At 40.9% G+C, this 23015-nt stretch overlaps 1 protein-coding gene across 1 annotated transcript in view; it reads right to left on the reverse strand.

Moving 5' to 3' along the window:
- TSPAN8 (tetraspanin 8) overlaps positions 1–23015 on the reverse strand; it is a 184266-nt gene that overhangs the window by 106332 nt on the left and 54919 nt on the right. Inside the window, exons 3-4 of the mRNA XM_069584009.1 lie at positions 10764–10912; positions 9530–9575 (exon numbers count right to left, since the gene is read on the reverse strand). The gene's annotated coding sequence lies outside the window, so the exon portion shown is untranslated. The remainder of the gene's footprint in view (positions 1–9529; positions 9576–10763; positions 10913–23015) is intronic.

Consider the following 23015-nt stretch of genomic DNA (forward strand, 5'->3'; position numbering starts at 1 on the left):
CATTACCTCTTTGACCTCTTCCCTATCACTCTTCTGATTGTCTGCTGCTGCTAAGTCGCTTCATTCATGTCTGACTCTGTGCGACCCCATAGTCGGCAGCCTGCCAGGCTCCCCCGTCCCTGGGATTCTCCAGGCAAGAATACTGGAGTGGGTTGCCATTTCCTTCTCCAATGCATGAAAGTGAAAAGTGAAAAAGAAGTCGCTCAGTCGTGTCCGACTCCTAGCGACCCCATGGACTGCAGCCCACCAGGCTCCTCCATCCATGGGATTTTCCAGGCAAGAGTACAGGAGTGGGGTGCCATTGCCTTCTCCATTGCCTAGCCTTCCCCAGCTGCATTAAATTAACCTCCCTATTTTTCCTAATGCATTTGGTGTGTTTCTATGTCAGGGTCTCTGTACCATTCTTCCCTCTATTTGGAAGTCATGGCTTGCTTCCTCTCTGTTTTCAAGCCTTTGTTCAGATGTCACCTTCCCTTTGCATATTCCTTAACCATCTTACTTAAAACCAAATACCACTCCTGAGTTCCCACACTTCCTTCTTGCTTTATTTAATCCATGACAGTCATCACTATCAAATATATCATATGCTTTATGTATTTGTTTGACTTATTATCTGTTTCCCTCCTCATGAATGTGGGCTCACTATAGAGATTGGTGGTTGTGGTTTAGTCACCAAGTCGTGTCCGACTCTTGCGATCCCATGGACTGTAGCCTGTCAGGCTCCTCTGTCCATGGGATTCTCCAGGCAAGGATACTGGAGTAGATTGCCATTTCCTTCTCCAGGGGATCTTCCCGACCCAGGAACCGAACCCAGGTCTCCTGCATTGCAGGCAGATGATTTACCAACTGAGCTATGAGGGAAGCCCACTATAGAGATAAGGGTTGACAAATAGTGCATAGGATTCAGAATTGATATGGTACCTTCTCCATGATCCTAGGACTTCTCCATGACCCTACCCTTAAGGAATGATGAGGAATGAACGGTACAATAAACACCTCATATGATTTTGGGTGGAATCTAGTCAGTACCAAGCCACTGTCCCATCCATTCATGTCCTCCTCTTTTCAGATTCAATAACTGTCCTCTTTCAGTCTTATTGGCTCTTATTTTAAAACTCCAAAGGTCCTAACAAATGACAAAGGTATCTTTTTGTTGTTGAAAATTTATTGAGGACCTACTTACGTTTTCGTACTAGTGAAGTAAACTCTAGCTGCTATAATAAAAGTATTTCAACCAAATAACCTTATTTCTCACTGAGACAATCAGTCCAATGTGATACATGTGGCTGACAGTGGGTTTTATCCTTAGAGGGATTTAAAAACACAGGCATGTCCCATCTTATGACTCTACCCTCCCTGTTGGTTGCTCAGCACCCAGCTGCGAGAGGAAACAGAGAGAGATACAAACAGAGCAGCTGCCTAAACACCTGGACCACACACGTCACTTCTGCTCACACACTATTGTTCAGAACTAGATAATGAAATAACTGGATGCAGGAAGCTGTGGAAATTGCAGTCTCTGCCTGGCAACTCTTTCCCCATGCCATTTCTATGCCATAGAAGGGGAAGCACAGATCGGGGGCAGTTAGTTGTTTCTACCATGGACACTGCATGACATGAGAGCACTTTCACATATATCACTTCATTAATTCTTTCAACATCCTTATAAGTTATTAAGATTATTCCTATTATTCAGAGGAGGAGATTGATACCTAGAGATAAAAGCTGAATTTCCAAGGTTTTCGAATGTGATTCCATTTGAGGAGATTCGCATTTTTAACTGAGATATAACTCACATACCATACAATTCACTAATTTAAAATGTACAAATCAATGGTTCTTTTGGTATGACCACAGAGCTGCGCAACCATCACCATGATGGATTGCAGGGTATTCAATCACCCCAAAAGGAAACTGTGTACTCACTAGCCCTTCCTTCCCACTTTCTGCTCAGGCCCTTCAGCCCTCAGTCACCACCAGTCTACCTCCTGTCTCTATCCGTTCTGTTCAGTTCAGTTCAGTCGCTCAGTCATGTCCGACTCTTTGCGACCCCATGAATCGCAGCACACCAGGCCTCCCTGTCCATCACCAACTCCCGGAGTTCACTCAGACTCACGTCCATCAAGTCAGTGATGCCATCCAGCCATCTCATCCTCTGTTGTCTCCTTCTCCTCCTGCCCCCAATCCCTCCCAGCATCACAGTCTTTTCCAATGAGTCAACTCTTCGCATGAGGTGGCCAAAGTACTGGAATTTCAGCTTTGGCATCATTCCCTCCAAAGAAATCCCAGGGCTAATCTCCTTCAGAATGGACTGGTTGGATCTCTTGCAGTCCAAGGGACTCTCAAGAGTCTTCTCCAACACCACAGTTCAAAAGCATCAATTATTCAGTGCTCAGCTTTCTTCACAATACAATTATCACATCCATACATGACCACTGGGAAAACCATAGCCTTGACTAGACAGAACTTTGTTGGCAAAGTAATGTCTCCGCTTTTGAATTTGCTGTCTAGGTTGGTCATAACTTTTCTTCTGAGGAGTAAGCGTCTTTTAATTTCATGGTTGCAGTCACCATCTGCAGTGATTTTAGAGCCGCTCAAAATAAAGTCTGACACTGTTTCCACAGTTTCCCCATCTATTACCCATGAAATAGATCTCATGACCAGATGCCATGACCTTCATTTTCTGAATGTTGAGCTTTAAGCCAACTTTTTCACTCTCCTCTTTCACTTTCATCAAGAGCCTTTTTAGCTCCTCTTCAATTTCTGCCATAATGGTAGTGTCATCTGGATATCGGAGGTTATTGATATTTCTCCCAGCAATCTTGATTCCAGCTTGTGCTTCTTCCAGCCCAGCGTTTCTCATGATGTACTCTGCATAGAAGTTAAATAAGCAGGGTGACAATATACAGACTTGGCGTACTCCTTTTCGTATTTGGAACCAGTCTGTTGTTCCATGTCCAGTTCTAGCTGTTGCTTCCTGACCTGCAATTGTTTTCTCAAGAGGCAGGTCAGGTGGTCTGGCACTCCCATCTCTTTCAGAATTTTCCACAGTTTATTGTGATCCACACAGTCAAAGGCTCTGGCATAGGCAATAAAGCAGAAATAGATGTTTCTCTGGAACCCTCTTGCTTTTTTGATGATCCAGCAGATGTTGGCACTCTGATCGCTGGTTCCTCTGCCTTTTCTAGAACCAGCTTGAACATCTGGAAGTTCCCAGTTCACGTATTGCTGAAGCCTGGCTTGGAGAATTTTGAGCATTACTTTACTAGCATGTAAGATGAGTGCAATTGTGCAGTAGTTTGAACATTCTTTGGCATTGCCTTTCTTTGGGGTTGGAATGAAAACTGATCTTTTCCAGACCTGTGGCCACTGCTGAGTTTTCCAAATTTGATGGCATATTGAGTGCAGCACTTTCACAGCATCATCTTTCAGGATTTGAAATAGCTCAACTGGAATTCCATCACCTCCACTAGCTTTGGTCATAGTGATGCTTTCTAAGGCCCACTTGACTTCACATTCCAGGATGTCTGGCTCTAGATGAGTGATCACACCATCGTGATTATCTTGGTCATGAAGTTCTTTTTTGTATAGTTCTTCTGTGTATTCTTGACACCTCTTCTTAATATCTTCTGCTTCTGTTACGTCCAGACCATTTCTGTCCTTTATCGAGCCCATCTTTGCATGAAATATTCCCTTGGTATCTCTCATTTTCTTGAAGTGATCTCTAGTCTTTTCCATTCTATTGTTATCCTCTATTTCTTTGCATTGATCGCTGAAGAAGGCTTTCTTATCTCTTCTTGCTTTTCTTTGGAACTCTGCATTCAGATGCTTATATCTTTCCTTTTCTCCTTTGCTTTTCGCTTCTCTTCTTTTCACAGCTATTTGGAAGGCCTCCTCAGATAGCCATTTTGCTTTTTTCCATTTCTTTTCCATGGGGATGGTCTTGATCCCTGTCTCCTGTACAAGTCACGAACCTCATCCCATAGTTCATCAGGCACTCTATCTATCAGATCTAGGCCCTTAAATGTATTTCTCACTTCCACTGTATAATCATAAGGGATTTGGTTTAGGTCATACCTGAATGGTCTAGTGGTTTTCCTTACTTCAATTTAAGTCTGAATTTAGCAATAAAGAGTTCATGATCTTAGCCACAGTCAGCTCCATCTTTGGCTGCAAAGAATATAATCAATCTGATTTTGGTGTTAACTATCTGGTGATGTCCATGTGTAGAGTTTTCTCTTGTGTTGTTGGAAGGTGTTTGCTATGACCAGTGCATTTTCTTGGAAAAACTCTATTAGTCTTTGCCCTACTTCATTCCATATTCCAAGGCCAAATTTGCCTGTTACTCCAAGTGTTTCTTGACTCCCTACTTTTGCATTCCAGTCCCCTATAATGAAAAGGACATCTTTCTGGGGTGTTAGTTTTAAAAGATCTTGGAGGTCTTCATAGAACCGTTCAACTTCAGCTTCTTCAGCATTACTGGTTGGGGCATAGACTTGGATTACCGTGATATTGAATGGTTTGCCTTGGAAATGAACAGGGATCATTCTGTCATTTTTGAGATTGCATCCAAGGACTGCATTTCAGACTCTTTTGTTGACCATGATGGCTACTCCATTTCTTCTAAGGGATTCCTGCCCTCAGTAGTAGATATAATGGTCATCTGAGTTAAATTCACCCATTCCGGTCCATTTTAGTTCGCTGATTCCTAGAGTGTTGACGTTCACTCTTGCCATCTCCTGTTTGACCATTTCCTATTTGCCTTGATTCATGGACCTGACATTCCAGGTTCCTATGGAATATTGCTCTTTACAGCATCGGACCTTGCTTCTATCACCAGTCCCATCCACAACTGGGTATTGTTTTTGCTTTGGCTCCATCCCTTCATTCTTTCTGGAGTTATTTCTCCACTGATCTCCAGTAGCATACAGCGTGCAGAGTGCGAGCGGCTGCAATGGCGTACAGAGGACGGCCAAGAGGAGCTATGCCACGTCCGAGGTCAGGGGCGGCAGCCAAGAATGTCAGGCTGGGACAGTGCAGGAGTAGGCGGGAGGAGCTTCCTCATGCCTGAGGCCAGGGGCAGCGGCCAGGAGGAGCGACCCCACATCCAAGGAACGGTGGCCGCGCGGGCGCCGGAGGGCCTAGAGGAGCTATTCCACGTTCAAGGTAGGGAGGGGCGGTGGTGAGGAGATACCCCTCATCCAAGGCAAGGAGCAGCAGCTGTGCTTTGCTGGAGCAGCCGTGAAGAGATACCCCATGTCCAAGGTAAGAGAAACCCAAGTAAGATGGTAGCATTGCAAGAGGGCATCAGAGGGCAGACACACTGAAACCATAATCACAGAAAACTAGTCAATCTAAGCACACTAGGACCACAGCCTTGTCTAACTCAGTGAAACTAAGCCATGCCCTGTGGGGCCACCCAAGATGGGCAGGCATGGTGGAGAGGTCTGACACAATGTGGTTCACTGGAGAAGGGAATGGCAAACCACTTCAGTATTCTTGCCTGTCTCTATAAATCTGCATATTCTGGACATTTAATATAAATGCAATCATACAATATGTGGTCTTTTGTGACTGGCTTTTTTCACTCAGATTAATGTCTTCAAGATTCATCCTTGTTGTACTAAATCAGTACTTTATTTCTTTATATTGCCCCCAAATACTGCATTATATGGATAAAGGACAAATTTGCTTATCCATTCATCAGGTGATAGCCACTTGGATTGTTTTCACTGTTACCTATTATGAATAATGCTGCTACAAACACTTGTAAACAAGTTTTTATGTGGACACACGTTTTTAGTTTTCTTGGGTATATACCTAGGAACAGATTTGCTGGGTTATATGGTAATTTATGGGCTTCCCAGGTGGCACTAATGGTAAAGAACCCGCCTGCCAATGTGGAGACATAAGAGACTCGGGTTCAGTCCCTGGGTCAGGAAGATCCCCTGGAGGCAGGCATGGCAACCCACTCCAGCATTCTTGCCTGGAAAATCCCATGGACAGAGGAGCCTGGCAAACTACAGTCCATAGGGTGGCAAAAAGTCAGACACAACTGAAGCAACTGAGCATGCACACACTCATGGTAATCTATGTGTAACATTTTGGGAATCTGTCAGGCTGTTTTCCAAAGTGGCTGTGCTGTGTTACAATCTCCCCAGCAGGGTAGAGAGGTCCAGTTTGTCCACATCCTCCCCAACACTTATTATTTCTCTTTTCTATAGTGGAATTTGCATTGTGAAAGATGGCTACTTCCGTCAACTTCAAGATTAGAATTACAGTTCAGTTCCCTTAGTAAGAAACTAGATAAGGAAAGAGAAACCTAGGGGAAAAAAACTATAAAGGGTTTGTCTCCTGAGCGCTGACAATTATCTTGAAATTGGTCATGCAATGGTCTGATCAGCGTCATCTTGATTATTTTAAGTACAGTTAATCTTCAATACCAGGATCAATTTGTTCCCATTTCTCCAAGGTCATTTCTCAGAATTGTGGCAACTTGTGTTGTGGCTATGGTCTGGTCATCATGTAGTTAACTTCTTCCACCTGGTAAGGGTTTCAGTATCTATGAGACAGCCCACAAACCTGTGGACTTTCTGATCTTGTGGACAATCTTTGACCCTTGTATACAGGAATTAAAAGCTTTACATCAAAACTATGCTTATATGGATAAAAATACTCATTAAGAAAGTATTTTTAGACCTACTTCTTATTGAGCTACTTTAATTCTTTGATAAAATTTTTATTCCCAGACATTAAGATATTTCCTTTTTTTTCCATTGTAATTTTTAATTTATGGAAATTCTTTTCATTGGGATCAATTATTTTCCACATAAGGTTTAAATGAAAATGTTATCCAATGTGGTTTTTCCTTCTTATTGCTCATATCAAATTTTTACTGATTATAGTTTCTGCAATTGCAAGTTTTCTTTTATAGCTATTATTTGTACCAAACCCAATTGTCTCAGGTCAAATTATTCATACCTAAACTTAGTCAAAAAATTAGATTCTTCTGTCAATTTTAGGCAATAATAAATTTTAACATATGCCAGGGTAGTTGTTAGCAGTTTTATTTAGTGTTGATTACTTTTGCCAAGTCTAATTTTTCCCTGTTTGACATGTGCATGTTTCAAAATGAGCATAAAGGCATGATTCTTTGGCCAGATTTTCATCTATAACAAATTTTATCATGTGTAGTTTCAACCACTATCATTTTCTTTTGTACTGCTTATTCCTACCGATAATATTTACTAGGAAATGGATAAAAGACTGATAATTGTTGCTTGTTTTGGTTTTGGCCGTGACATGTGAGCTTTTAGTTCCCCAACCAGAGATGGAACCTGTGCCCTCTGCATTGAAAGTGTAGAGTCTTAACCACTGGACCACCAGGAACCCCAGGACTGATAGGCTGAATTTTCTTTCTCTTTAGCTAATTCATTAGAAAACTATGAGATTAAACTTAAAAGCTTCTGCACAACAAAGGAAACTATAACCAAGGTGAAAAGACAGCCTTCAGGATGGGAGAAAATAATAGCAAATGAAGCAACTGACAAACAACTAATCTCAAAAATATATAAGCAACTCATGCAGCTCAATTCCATAAAAATAAACGACCCAATCAAAAAATGGGCCAAAGAACTAAATGGACATTTCTCCAAAGAAGACATACGGATAGCTAACAAACACATGAAAAGATGCTCAACATCACTCATTATCAGAGAAATGCAAATCAAAACCACAAAGAGGTACCATTTCAGGCCAGTCAGAATGGCTATGATCCAAAAGTCTACAAGCAACAAATGCTGGAGAGGGTGTGGAGAAAAGGGAACCCTCTTACACTGTTGGTGGGAATGCAAACTAGTACAGCCACTATGGAGAACAGTGTGGAGATTCCTTAAAAAACTGGAAATAGAACTGCCTTATGACCCAGCAATCTCACTGGTGTGCATACACACCGAGGAAACCAGAATCGAGACACATGTACCCCAATGTTCATCGCAGCACTGTTTATAATAGCCAGGACATGGAAACAACCTAGATGTCCACCATCAGATGAATGGATAAGAAAGCTGTGGTACATATACACAATGGAGTATTACTCAGCCATTAAAAAGAATACATTTGAATCAGTTCTAATGAGGTGGATGAAACTGGAGCCTATTATACAGAGTGAAGTAAGCCAGAAAGAAAAACACCAATACAGTATACTAACGCATATATATGGAATTTAGAAAGATGGTAACAATAACACTGTATGAGGAATGAGTGAAGTCGCTCAGTCGTGTCCGACTCTTTGCGACCCCATGGACTGTAACCTACCAGGCTCCTCCGTCCATGGGATTTTCCAGGCAAGAATATTGTATGTGAGACAGCAAAAGAAACACAGATGTATAGAACAGTCTTTTGGACTCTGTGGGAGAGGGAGGGGGTGGGATGATTTGGGAGAATGGCACTGAAACATGTATAATATCATATATGAAATGAATCGCTAGTCCAGGTTTGATGCATGATACTGGATGCTTGGGGCTGGTGCACTGGGATGACCCAGAGGGATGGTACAGGGAGGGAGGAGGGATGGGGGGGTTCAGGATGGGGAACACGTGTATACCTGTGGCAGATTCATGTTGATGTATGGCAAAACCAATACAATATTGTAAAGTAATTAACCTCCAATTAAAATAAATAAATTTATATTTAAAAAAAGAAAACTATGAGAAGTTTCCTTCAGCTACATCAAAGTTATTCTGCTGAGGTGAATTTCTCTGTATGGATGACTTAATTCTTTAACATATTTTTAATGAAGCTGAGTATTCCATATTAACAACCCATGCTAATGGCAGGGCAATGAGCAAATGGTGGGATTATAATATCCTTGAGTCAAGAGTCCCCGGACCAATATAACCCAAAGTCACAAAATTAATCTGCTCAATGTGTTTATGCCAGATTCATCACTGGAATCAGCTAGGTAACTTCTTTTAAACATACAGTTACCTGCTGCTTCTGCTGCTATGTCGCTTCAGTCGTGTCCAACTCTGTGTGACCCCATAGACGGCAGCCCACCAGGCTCCCCCATCTGTGGGATTCTCCAGGCAAGAACACTGGAGTGGGTTGCCATTTCCTTCTCCAGTGCATGAAAGTGAAAAGTGAACGTGAAAAGTGAAAGTGAAGTCACTCAGTCATGTCCGACTTCTCGACCACATGGACTGCAGCCTACCAGGCTCCTCCATCCATGGGATTTTCCAGGCAAGAGTACTGGAGTGGGGTGCCACTGCCTTCTCTGATACAGTTACCTAACCTACCTCATCTATCCCTATCTGTCCCAAGTCAGCAAACTCTCATGTTACATGTCTGAGATGGGCTCCCAGCAGCTGGAATTTTTAAAATTTCTCTAGTGACTCTCATGTCTTGCCAGAGGTGGATGGATTCTCACCCAAAGCTGGTTTGGTTCTGATGTTGGTACTGATGCTGCCACATACACACAGACACATACACACACACACACCAAAAGGGTACAGAAAGGCTTATTACTTACGTGATTGAGGTGTCTGGGGAGAACAGGACAGGCTTCCCAAGTGAGACTGAAATAAAAAAGAAATGAGAATGGCCTGGGTTGTATTGTGGGGCTGGGCAAGGAATCCCCATGTAGCAAGGGCTTATGGTTTGACTGGCACTAAAAAGGTGAATACCCAGGCTTTCTTATCAGCTTGTCCTAGTGTGAGGCTGAAGGGGAAGAGGAGGAGGTAAGGCTCAAAGCTGTCAACAGTCAATTTATCAAAATATGAAGTCAGATATTCTTCATTAGAACAGCAAAAATTGTCCTTGATTTCATTTGTCCACTCGGAAATCTCCTGGAGCAACCAGCATCTTGTCTGGTCCTTGGTACTTAAGAAGAATTATTATTACTGTGGGACTTTCTTGGGGGCTCAGATGGTAAAGAACCCGCCTACAATGCAGGAGACCCAGGTTTGATCCCTAGATTGGGAAGATCCACTGGAGTAGGAAACGGCAACCCATTCCAATATTCTTTCTTGGAGAATTCCATGGACAGAGGAGCCTGGTGGGTTACAGTTGATGGGATCGCCAAGAGTTGGACATGACTAAGCAACTAACACACACACACATTATTACCATTATAGCAATTGATTATTTATAAAGTCCCAGGAACTCTTGTGTTTTACATGTATATTTCATTTAATCCTGATTGTAATTTTATGAGACAAGTATCATTATTGTCCCACTTTATAGATGAGTAAAGTGAGGCACAGAAGTAATGGTATCTCCCTGCTGCTGGACTCTGGCTTTCTGTCTTCAGATTCTGTTCTCTAATCTCTCTTTCTTATCTTCCAAGTCTTTCTCAACCTACTGTTATAGGATAATAGTGAGCTGCTTTGGTATACAGGAAGTTGCCAAAGGTTGTCTCTACCACTAGGGCTTGCTGCTTCCGTGTGACTCTAAACCTGGAAGCAGGGCTCTAATCCGGAAATGGGTCAGCTAGGATCCAGGCAGAAATCAAATGGCACTTTCAGACTGGGTAATTTAAGGAGAAATCATAAAATAATTGTTTGCAAAAATATGAGCAGAGTTTAGGAAAAGGACCAAAGAGCAGAACAGGGATCCATCATCACCTGACACCCCAGCCTGATCAGATGGGGGAGGAAGTGGTTAGAGGAACCAAGAAAGTGAGCTGTGGGGAGAGGGCCATCTGAGAGGAGTGTGGCCTTTAGCTGAGAAGCACCACAGAGAAGGTGAAGAATAAATATTCCGACCTGACTTTCCTCCTGCTCTCCAGATCTCTTGCCAATGTCTTCTACTAGCAAAACCCATTGGAAGAATGGAGGGAAAGGAAATTGTTGGCACAGTCCATATGGATAGCCACCCAAGGCACCAGGATGGCTATGAAGGATGAAAAATGGACCTGCGGAGTAAAATGGAAAATGTCCATCAGAGGCTTACTGATATCTATGCTTTTTATCAATATATATACACATACACATGAAGATGGAGGTAAGTAGAAAGGAAACTTCTCCCTCCCTCTCAATTTCTCTCTTTCTCTTTCTGCTCACTCTTCCCATTTCTTAGAAACCCATTGAACTGCCAGTAATACAGTGTATGCCATACATGGGCTTAAACACTAAAACACTACTTTTATATAAGTAGTTAAAAAACATAATAGACCACCAAGGTTCCATCTTTCAGCTCTACCATCCTGGACATTTTGGCTTTCATCCTTACTTTAGTCTGGTGGCTCAGAGGTTAAAACGTCTGCTGGCAATGCAGGAGTCCTGGGTTCAATCCCTGGGTTGGGAAGATTCCCCTGGAGAAGGAAATGGCAACCCACTCCAGTATTCTTGCCTGGAGAATCCCATGGACGGAGGAACCTAATGGGCTACAGTCCACAGGGTCGCAAAGAGTCGGACACGACTGAGTGACTTCACTTTCACTTTCTTTCACTTTAGTCGTCTCTGGTTAGGATGGCTGCTCCTCCTAGAAGCACATTGGCGCATCTGTATAGTAAGCCAAAAGAAGAATAAAAGGAAAAGAGGAAGACAAAGACTCCCAGGAAGGCATCACTTATGTCTCATTGGCTAGACTGTGTCTCATAACAACCTTGGATCCTTGGACTACGGAACAACGTAGTTCTCTTGTAAAATGTAATAGAATGTACTACATTGAGAATGTAGTAGAATAAACTCCAGCAATTGCCTTTATTATAGTTGGGAGAGTTAGAGTTTTCTTCAAAAGGATGGAAAGAAAAGAGACACTGGGTAGGCAGCTGTTGGGCTTTCCCAGTGGCTCAGAAGGAAAGAATCCACCTGCAATGCAGGAACCACAGGAAACTCGAGTTCAAGCCCTGGGTTGGGAAGATGCCCTGGAGGAAAATATGGCAACCCACTTCAATATTCTTGCCTGGAGAATTCTATGGACAGAGGAGCCTGAAGGACTATGATCCATAGAGTTGCAAAGAGTGAGACATAACTGAAGTGACTTAGCATGCACGCATGCAGGCAGCTGTCAGTATCTGATATATTTAACATTTTTATCTATATATCTTTTTAAATTCTTTTCAGCTCCCATAACTCTTTAGGTCACTGGAAATCAAATCTAAGAAGAGATTTACAGACTCTGGGTTGGGGGGTTCTGTAAGGAGGGAGAGAGAGAAATAGATGGATATATAAATAGACAGAGAGAGAAAGAAAGTTGAAAACATAACTGCTCAGCTACATGTTTCTTAGACCTTTTTGCAGCTAGATGTGAATGTTTATCATCTTCTCGCCTACTGAATGTGAACAGAAGAGATTTGTGCTCTTGTATCAAGGTCTTAAGACACAGGAACGTGTTCCTACAGCTCCTTCCCTTTCCTACAGTCTAAAAGCTAGTGCCTGTGACCAGCCTCTGCTATACTCTAGGAGATAATGGATCACAAGATGGCATCACTTTATATGTCTACATGAAGCAAAGATATGGCCATACCTGGACTGTTAAATCCAAGACTGTTAAAGAAATAAGAGCTTCTTTATTTTATAAGTGACTTCTTTTTGAAGTCTCTATGTCACAGCCTCAAATACCTTCTGACCCAAACATGGTTGTCCAGGATGGTTACTACCTCATCCAAAGCCATGCCTGGGTTTATCTGTGATATTTTCCCAGGCTTCCCAAAGTCAGTGGTTAAGTTCTCATCCCCTTGTTTGCTTGTCATTACTTATTTTCCAAGGACTTCCTTTTCCAAGCACTGTTCCATCCTTCTCATCCCATCTACCAAGTTCAGATGGGAAGAGGGAGGATCATTCTTGTGGATTAGCAGCCATTCTTTGGGCATTCTGGATGTTCTCAGGAAGGATGAAGATAAACAAGATCTAAAGTCATGTGCAAGAGGGACATAGAACAGCTAAATAAGACCAGGACATGAGAAGTCCACAATAGGAAATTCTCACAATCCTTCCCCTAGGTCGCTGGGGAGACTGAGTCTCGTTTAACCAAATCTTGACGTGTTCAGTTTTCCAGGTCTGTATCACTTGAGGTAGTTATAGTCGCAGTGTGCACGTGTGCTCAGTTACTAAAGTCGTGTCTGACTCTTTGTGACTCCATGGACTATATTCTGACAGGCTCCTCTGTCCATAGGATTTCCAAGGCAAAAATACTGGAGTGGATTCCATTTCCTTCTCCAGGTGATGGTGGTGGTTTAGTCTCTAACTCATGTCCAACTCTTGCAACCCCATGGACTGTAGCCCGCCAGGTTCCTCTATCCATGGGATTATCCAGGCAAGAATACTAGCGTGGGTTGCCATTTCCTTCTCCAGGGGAATCTTCCTGACCCAGGAATCAAATTCAGGTCTCCCACATTGCAGGCAGATTCTTTACTGACTGAGCTTTGAGGGAAGCTTTTCCTTCTCCAGGGGATCTTCCCAACCTAGGGATCAAGCCTGCATCTCCTACATTCTCAGGCAGATTTGTTACCACTGAGTCACCAGGGTTGGGATAACACTTGTCCATCCTCCTGATTTATCCAGAGAAAATTGTGGAAAGAAACTTTAAGAATCTCACAGGTGGTTATGAAAAATAGGAGAGGGAGATGAAGAAGAATGTGGTTGTTCTTTACTACTAGGGTACAGGAAGGCTTAAATTAAAGATATTCAATGGAAACTGTCTGTTTTAAGAAATGTCCAAAGATCAAAGGTGAAAGCTTGGAAAAGCTATCACCTTCATTATGTCATCTTCTGGAAGATTCCAAGGGAATCTGTCTTGACTCTGCTGTTGATGTAGAAATTCAGGAAATAAATATATAAAGACAAGGATGCAAGGGTTGATCCTCTTTAGTTTTACTACAGTGTTTGTGGTTCACAACACTTGGAATGATCCTTTCCAATGATGTTTGAGAAGAGTCTTACGTTGTGGTTGTTTTCTGTAATCCAAGACTTGAGACTGAAGGGGTTCCAGTACTTTATCACTGAGAGAAGCTGCTTGGACCTGTTGATGATCTTGAGTATGCTGCCTTCATCCCCTACAGTATTTTGCCATGTTGAACTGTAAAAGAACAGCCAAGTCAGGGGGTGAAAACCCAACATGCAATGGGCTTCTAGTGACAAGTTCATGTGGGAATAGTCTTTGAGTTCCTAATGGCCTGAGAACTAAGGGCAAAGCCTTAACCTTGGCAACTAAAGTTCTTAAAGTAGTTTTACAAGCCTCAGTTGGTACCTCAGTCACTAGATAAATAGGTGGGTATTGCCAAGTGGAAAACACAAAGCCTAAAAGTTTCTTTACTACTATTAAAGGAGTTGCTTTATGGCAATGAACGACTTTTAGAAGACTAGAAACACAAACACATTGATAAAAACATATTCATCACAACATAAAGGGAATAACTGAATGAAGTCCATTTGTAGATAGATTTCCAGAAGGTCCTAAAGGTTTTGGCTTCTGTTTATGCCTCAGCTTTACAATTTTTCAAGACGGTAGGTTTGACAGATGGGAAATACAGCAAAGTTATACTTTAAGATCTTATTGAAATGTCCCCATCACCATTTATTTTTGATAGTTTTAAAATTTTCCTTCCCATAGTGGGTCATAGCATGTAACACTTTTTAAGAAGATTCATTTAAGCCTCTTGGGCAGAACCAAGAGACCCTTTTTGTGCCACCATAGCTTTCTGGGTGAAGAAAACAATTTGATTTTTCCAAAACACTTCTTCAGAATCAAATGCTTAATACTGGAGTCAACTCTACATATCATGCCAATAGTTACAAGTTAGTTTTGGCTTTGACTCTTGGATTTGCTGGACAGCCTGGAGGTGTTAAAGCAGCTCATTTAGTGCAGTAACCTGCTAAAGTGTTACCCTTTGCTCCTTGAGTCTGCATTGTTACTGTAGGGCTCAACCCTAAGACAGCCAATTCCTTTGGCAAAACCAGGCATCTAATAGAACCCTTATGTGGCTGCCATGCTTAATTGGAAAACCAGATGCAGTTAAGAAGCAAAACTGCTTCCAAAACATATCAAAATCATGAATTACTCCCCAAAGCATATTTGTTATATGTATAGATATTTGCTCTCTTATCTCTACTTAACTGACAGACTGTAGTAAGTGCTACAATTTCATCAACTTCTGTCGATTTTACCTCTGGTAAAATATAATATTCAAGTAAGTCTGAGTGAGTTGCAAACCCATACTAAGTTTGATAACTTCATTGTTCATTTCTCAAATTGACTCCTTCCATAACCAGTTCTAAATCTGGATTGTCTAAAAGAGTTTTGAGGAGATCAGAGTAAGGCAAGGAAAATATCTGAATAAGTGCATAACATGGTGAGGTTCTTCTTCTTTGGGGAAGGAAAAAAGCTGAAGGGCTTTGGGGATTACAGAATGGGTGGAAACATGTGTGAGTGAGAAGAGGACAATTTTGTAGAAGGTCAGTCTAGAGGTAGAAAAGCACTGAGTGTTTTCAATAAAGAGTAAGATCTGAATGACATGAGGACCATAAGATTAAGTGGAGATCTTAAGACTAAGTCTAAAACTTAAGATCTTAAGACTAAGTAGAAACCTCAGTTAACTTTGCTGCTGTTGCCACTTAATATAAACAAAGAGGGGAGGCTTTGCTGTAGGATAAAGCATAGAGGCAATTTTAAGTGACGAGTGTCTGAAACCCATTGTGTTGTTGAGTTAGAACACTCAAAGCTTGTCTTTGGATCTTTCCAATACAAACAGAAAGAAAGTTCAGTTCATTCACTCAGTAGTGTCCAGCTCTTTGTGACCCCATGGAATGCAGCACACCAGGCCTCCTTGTCCACCACCGGCTGCCGGAACTTGCTCAAACTCATGTCCATCCAGTAGGTGATGCCATCCAACCATCTCATTCTCTGTCATCCCCTTCTCCTGCTGCCTTCAGTCTTTACCAGCATCAGGGTCTTTTCAAGTAAGTCAATTCTTTGCATCAGGTGGCCAAAGTATTGGAGTTTCAGCTTCAGCATGAGTCTTTCCAATGAATGTTCAGGACTGATTTCCTTTAGGATGGACTGGTTGGATCTCCTTGCAGTCAAAGGGACTCTCAAGAGTCTTCTCCAACACCACAGTTCAAAAGCATCAATTCTTCAGAACTCAGCTTTCTTTATGGTCCAACTCTCACATCCATACATGACTACTGGATAAAACCATAGCATTGACTAGATGGACTTTTGTCAACAAAGTAATGTCTCTGCTTTTCAATTTGCTATCTAGGTTGGTCATAGGTTTTCTTCCAAGGAGCAACTGTCTTTTAATTTCATGCCTGCAGTCACCATCTGCAGTGATTTTGGAGCCCAAGAAAATAAAGTCTGTCACTGTTTCCATTGTTTCCTCATCTATTTGCCATGAAGTGATGGGACTTGGATGCCATGATCTTAGTTTTCCGAATGTTGTGTTTTAAGCCAACGTTTGGACTCTCTTCTTTCACTTTCATCCAGAGGCTCTTCAGTTTCTCTTCTCTTTCTGCCATAAGGGTGGTGTCATCTGCATATCTGAGGTTATTGATATTTCTCCCAGCAATCTTGATTCCAGCTTGTGCTTCATCCAGTCCAGCATTTCACATGATGTAATCTGCATAGAATTTAAATAAGCATTGTGATAACAAACAGCCTTGATGCACTCCTTTCCCAATTTGGAATCAGTCCATTGTTCCATGTCCAGTTCTAACTATTGTTTCTTGACGTGCATACAGATTTCTCAGGAGGCAGGTCAGGTGGTCTAGAATTTTCCACAGTTTGTTGTGATGCACAATTTGTTTGTGATTCCTTGGTTACTCTAAGGAAGGAATGATGGGTTTATAGTAGGAAGTGTAGGTCTAGTATCAAAAAAGAAACATCCTAGGTTGGTTTTTTTTTTTTTTTTTCAAAATTGTATGGTAATTTCATCTTTACATTTTAAGGGCAATTTTAGAAAACCAGAGGATCTACTTACTCAAAGACAAGTCACTGTGTTAAGCAAAGGTGGCTCTTTGTCACTTTAGATTCTGTCTTTCAAGTTAAGGTTTTTTAGTGTTTTTTTATCTTAATAGTATCCACAGGTATCTTTGTCTAGACTAGCTATAGAGATGTTTTTGTTCCTGGATTTCTCTAATGGCTTATCTGAAAAGTTATTAATTTAATCTGTAATTTTGTTTATCTGAGCCAAAGTATCTTCAAAGTGCTAACTGAGCCCTTATAATTCAGAGAAAGCAGTGTATACAATCTCGTATTCCATTTCCTAACTAAATCTGTCACTTCAGATTTAAGACCACCAGCAAAGAAGGTAGTTAAGGCAGTTGTGATATCTTCATCCCTATGGAGAAAAGAATATTCTTCATCCCTATGGAGAAAAGAATATGGTAGTTAAGCTGTTTCTGAAATCAAGGATGGATCTATTTTCTCCCTCTTTACATAACTGGATTTTTGACAAGTGAATTTTGACAGAAAGACCTCAGGAATAGCTGCTAAGAGATCTTATCCAACTTTTTCACTTTTTATAAAAAATTTAAATTTTGTCCCATTTCTTGTGTCATTTCAGTAATCAATCCATTCTCATTTTCAAATGAATTTCTACTACCTCTGGTTTCCCACAAAGAGATGAACTAATTTATAGAGATCAGGGAAGCCCAGACTACACATTCCTACGACAATGCTTAAAATCTTCAACTAACTTCTGTTTCCTCCCTAGGAAGAATCAGAAAGTCCTTTGCTAAATTATGAAAATCTGTTTTGACCAAGATTTAAAACTGAAGAATGATTTCAATCTACATTAAAAGATATTGTGAGGGGATAGTTTCCACTGAGAGGACTATATTTAGAAATGGGCAGTAGAGGAGAAGGGGATTGAGGGAAGGTTCAAGAGGAGGAGGAGCAGATCAGGGAAAGGAAGAAGTTGGGGGACCAGGAGGAGAGTCAATTTAAAGATGGAGCAGAAGTGGAAAAAGCAAGCTTAGTTTTGATTTTGAGGCCCTCCACATTTTTATTAGCTTTTCCTAAGGAATCCTGCAGCCATGAAATTAAAAGACGCTTACTCCTTGGAAGGAAAGTTATGACCAACCTAGATAGCATATTGAAAAGCAGAGACATTACTTTGCCAACAAAGTCCATAGAGTCAAGGCTATGGTTTTTTCCTGTGGTCATGTATGGATATGAGAGTTGGACTGTGAAGAAAGCTGAGCGCCAAAGAATTGATGCTTTTGAACTGCGGTGTTGGAGAAGACTCTTGAGAGTCCCTTGGACTGCAAGGAGATCCAACCAGTCCATTCTGAAGGAGATCAACCCTGGGATTTCTTTGGAGGGAATGATGCTAAAGCTGAAACTCCAGTACTTTAGCCACCTCATGCAAAGAGCTGACTCATTGGAAAAGACTCTGGTGCTGGGAGGGATTGAGGGCAGGAGAAGGGAACGAGGATGAGATGGCTGGATGGCATCACCGACTTGATGGATGTGAGTCTGAGTGAACTCCGGGAGTTGGTGATGGACAGGGAGGCCTGGCGTGCTGCGATTCATGGGGTCGCAAAGAGTTGGACACAACTGAGTGACTGAACTGAACTGAAGGAATCCTTAAGAGATGTAATTTCATAACTTTGCTATATTTTAGGGGACCTTTTTTTTTCTGGTCTTTAAAGAGACCTCTTCATATGAGTTAAAAACTTATTGACCATTGAATATTTAGAATCTGAATCTTTTCATTCACTGAAGTTCCAAACTACTTCCAAATGTTCAGTGCTATTGGTTTTATAATGTTAAACCTATATTCAAGTGGCCTAAACAAACTAATGAAACCTCCTTAGCACTATGGCTCTACCATGACTACAAGAATTTCTGTGAGCCGAATAAATCAAACCAAGAGATGTATACCAAAGATAAACAGAAAGAATAAAGGCTTAAGCAGTGCTTCAAGACCAAGATAACTGGACACTGGCATGGTCCATGGAAGGACTTACTCCTCTACGAAGTGGCCAGGCTGAGCACCAAAGGGACCTATCCCGCCTGAAACTCAGTAGCAAAATTATGGATGAAATCAACTAGACAGCCATTAGGAAAGACTCTCAAGGCAGGCTCCAGAGGAACATTCTATTTGGAGAAGGATGGTGGAAAATTCTGCGTGGCTTTAGCAGGAGAGAGTTGGCCGAAGTTCAGCTCAATTTAGCAGGATAGGGGTTGGCTGAAGTCCAGCTAGTTTTGGAAATGGGCATAGAGGGATTGTTCTCGGGGAATGAGAATCATTGTCTGGGCAGCCTGTATTTCACTGAATGAGGTGAAGAGGAGGAATTAGGGGTGAAAAGGGGATGGGAAGGAACAGTTGTGGGGTGAGAATGGGGATGCAAAAACTCGTAAAAGTCAAAGGGGAAAGTTCTCCAGTCTCAAGTCATTTGGGATCTTTTACATACAAAAGCAGTAAAACTTGTTTTCATTGAGGCCTTCAATGCCTTCATTCAAAGTGATTTCCAACAAAGTGACCATGTCAGGGAGGACAATGTCTTGTAACAGAATACCCTTGACTAAGTCCTGAGACTCCTGGACTAGGCTGTGGGATGGGGGCTTCTGGGGAAAGAAGAGGAACATTTCCTTCAATGGCCTTTTCTTTTAACAGATGAGAATTCAGATTTGTCAGGAATTTTGCAGGGTAGGATTCAAATGGAAAAACGTAAATCCAGTGGATAAATTCCTCCAGGTTACTGCATATCCAGATAAATGTGAAAACCTTTTAGAATTCAGCAGTGTTCTTTTATTCTGTCAAGATCCCAGGATAATGAAACATAATTTTGAGGAAGAAAATTCAAAGTACTTGGATGTTTGCTTATTTTGGTTCAGGAGAATGCTGGCACCCTTAGAAGACTAGCGCTTAAGTATGTGACATTGGAATGGAAGTCGAGTAGAAAAAAGCACTGGTTCTTCTTACATAAATTTCAGCTGAATATAACTTTCTCATGACATTTCAGCCTTTTTCCCCCCTCCCATCTTGGATAGAAATAAGTGAAAAGATAGGACCAAAAGAAGAGACAGTATAAAGAGATTTTCCAGATGCTTTAAAACCCTGGGAAGCATTCAATTCTTGTTTAACATGGGGTATAAGTGAGTCCACTTATTTTTTTTTTTTCCCTCTGAATCATACAGCTGGTTCTTGAACTGAATGTTCATCTGTGCCCTTGTGAACAATTCCACTGCAGTCAGAGGTGAAAATACTGGAGCAGCTTCCACAAATCTGAGTCACTGAAGGGAATTCGTGTTACTTTTGTCCTTTTCTCCTTTTCATGATTAAAAAAAAAATTGTAATAACAACATTGTTTTGCCATAATTTCAAAGAAAGTCATAACATTGATGGATCCTGGCAGAGTGGATCATTTAAATAACTACTTATTCCAGCTTTGCCACAGATGTAGAGTAACATGCTGTAGGTGTTACTTGCCTGTACTCGAGTCTTATGAAATATAAAACCTGTTCATTACCAGATTTAACTCTTGTTTGAGGTTTATTTGAACCTGTTTTTTCAATGTGTATGGAATGTATAAAAATTGACTTTGTCCAAACTGTTTGTTTAATTGCTTTCAACTGCTTGGTGAGTGTACCATGTACCAGGCATGATAGTGTTTTGTACTAAGAAAATATTGTTCTGAAATAGCAGGAAAACAACACTGTTGTCAGGGTTTAATACAAAACTCATCAGGGCCAGAAATTCATTATTTCATTCTTTTTACTGTGAGAAGACATAACGATAAATGTTTAAGCCTAATGTTGTTTCTTTCAAGATATCTATCTTCTTTTCTTCCATTAGCCATTCACCTATTACCTTCTGCTAAAGGCAGTGCAGAGCATTTTCAGTTGTTTCAAGAACACAAACTGTAGAAATTCTAATTTTTACAGTTATGCTTTTGAAATTATCAGAGAAAGGTAACTTTTTTCCTGTACTTAAAAGGAAGTGTCTGCTAAAGGGAACTCAATTTAACAAGCTGTGTTAAATAATGTGACTGGCAATTTATAAATTCTATAAATACTTCAAAGATAAGATTAATATATTTCTTTATGAGTACATGGATACTTAGAAAAAAGATATACAGGAAATCAAAAAAAAAATTGAGACTACAAAATTTCAAATCTGGGATTGAAGTAAGTTTCCCAGTAAAATTGTTACATAAATAAATTTTATCTTCCTTTGCTCTCCTTGTCCTTTTTAATGCTATTTTCTCTCAGTTGTGGATGCACTTATTCAATCAGTTGTATAAAATAATTCACACTAGGGTAACCTTGATTGAAATCTCTAAATATTTGTTAGACATCTCCTCATGGCCCAAACTCTGTATGTGGGATTATAAGCTTTCTCTCTTTGATCTTCAGACTTTCCCCTAGAACATCAGCATTATCTGTGAACCTGTTAGAAAGGCAGAATTTAGACCAACTAAATACGAATCTGCATTTAGACGTATTTTCCAAATGATTTTTTTTAAACACATTGGAATTTGAGACACAATGGTCTGGAGCAAAGATTCTCAAACTTTAGCTTAATCACATTCATCTGGGTGGTTTTGTCATGAGGTCTCCATTTGAAGAACCTCAGGTTTAGAGGAGATAAAAGAAATCTTTGCCTTTAAGCATTTTATAACATAGCTGGGAAGCAAATTGATCATGCATTGAATAATTAGGGAACAGTTGAGTGCTAATCTGTGTGATTTTAACGCAGTGGAAATTTGAGAAGGGAAAGATTCATGTGGAGTTGAGTTGTCAGGAAAAGTTCCATTGCCTGGGAAAGGCAGTAACACTGATGAAACTGAGAAAGGCAGAAAGTGTGGCCAACTGGCAAGAAAGGTTCTGTTTCATCTCAGATAAACTCAGCTAGAGGGACTGATGGACCAAATCGTTATTGAATTTTTCAGTCTCTCGGTTGTGTTTCTTTGTGACCCCATGGACTGTAGTGTTTCAGGCTTCTCTGTTTATGGGATTCTCCAGGCAAGAATACTAGAGCGGGTTGCCATTTCCTCCTCCAGGGAGTCTTCCCAACCCAGGGATCAAATCTGCATTTCCTGCATTTCCTGAATTGCAGGCGGATATTTTTATTAAACCTCCAATGGGCCAAAAGAAAGTTCATATCCCTGACACTGGAAATACATAATTGCAGTGCAGCTCAAGCTAAGAATTAAACAACTACTTGTACCGAGGGCAGAAGCCTTACCTTATTCCTCCATCTTCAGTGCTACTGGTATACCCGACACACAAGGAGGTGTTCCGAAGCTTTTTGCTGACTTCATGAATAAATGAATTTAGATTGCTCCCTGAAGCTACGATTCTTCACAAATTTTCCCACTTAGATTGCATTTAGTCTTTTAAAGAAGACAACAAGAATAACCAAAAAGCTTAAACCAAAACTATAAATCTTAAATAGTGGATTTTCCAGCCCTGAGGAAGCCAAAAGAAAAATATTTTTGGTGGGAAACATCTAACTGCCTACATGCCCTATGAATAAGGCTACTATATAGGGAACTGTGTGTATATTTCATTTTCTGTTTGTCATGTGTTTCATTAGGAGAAAAATTGTTAGTGTTTAAGACAAATCTTAAACACTCTCAGAAAACCTTCTAAAATGAATTTGAACCTTGTGATCTTCCCATTATCATTACTGAACAGCACTGGGTGCTACTGCCTGCAAAGTCTCCTCTCCCAGCCAAGAAAAACCTGCTTATTGTGGGCAGTTTTATAGAGGGAAACATAGTTTCTAGCCAATTCTTCTATAATCATCCATCATATCTCTTGATTTCCAGTATTTCTTTTTGGAGCCTAGTTTATATAAACAAGGTTGAGTTTGTTTCACTGCCTCCATGCACAACTGAAGTTGGTGTCAGGGTTGGAAGGCTCCATTGCTGTTTAACTAATCGTTCAATGTTAAGGTGCTATTTACTGGCTTGAGGCTCTTGGGATGTGGCATAACATTACATCCAGATCACTCAAAGTAGCTTTAAAAACACAATCCAGCTTTCAACAAAATAGAAAAGAGATAGAAGAAGGAATCATCGCACCCCCTCCCCCACTGAAATGTGAAGGATGAATTGCACATG

Source organism: Ovis canadensis, chromosome 3 (genome assembly GCF_042477335.2).
Source record: "Ovis canadensis isolate MfBH-ARS-UI-01 breed Bighorn chromosome 3, ARS-UI_OviCan_v2, whole genome shotgun sequence".
NCBI classification, from domain to species: domain Eukaryota; kingdom Metazoa; phylum Chordata; class Mammalia; order Artiodactyla; family Bovidae; genus Ovis; species Ovis canadensis.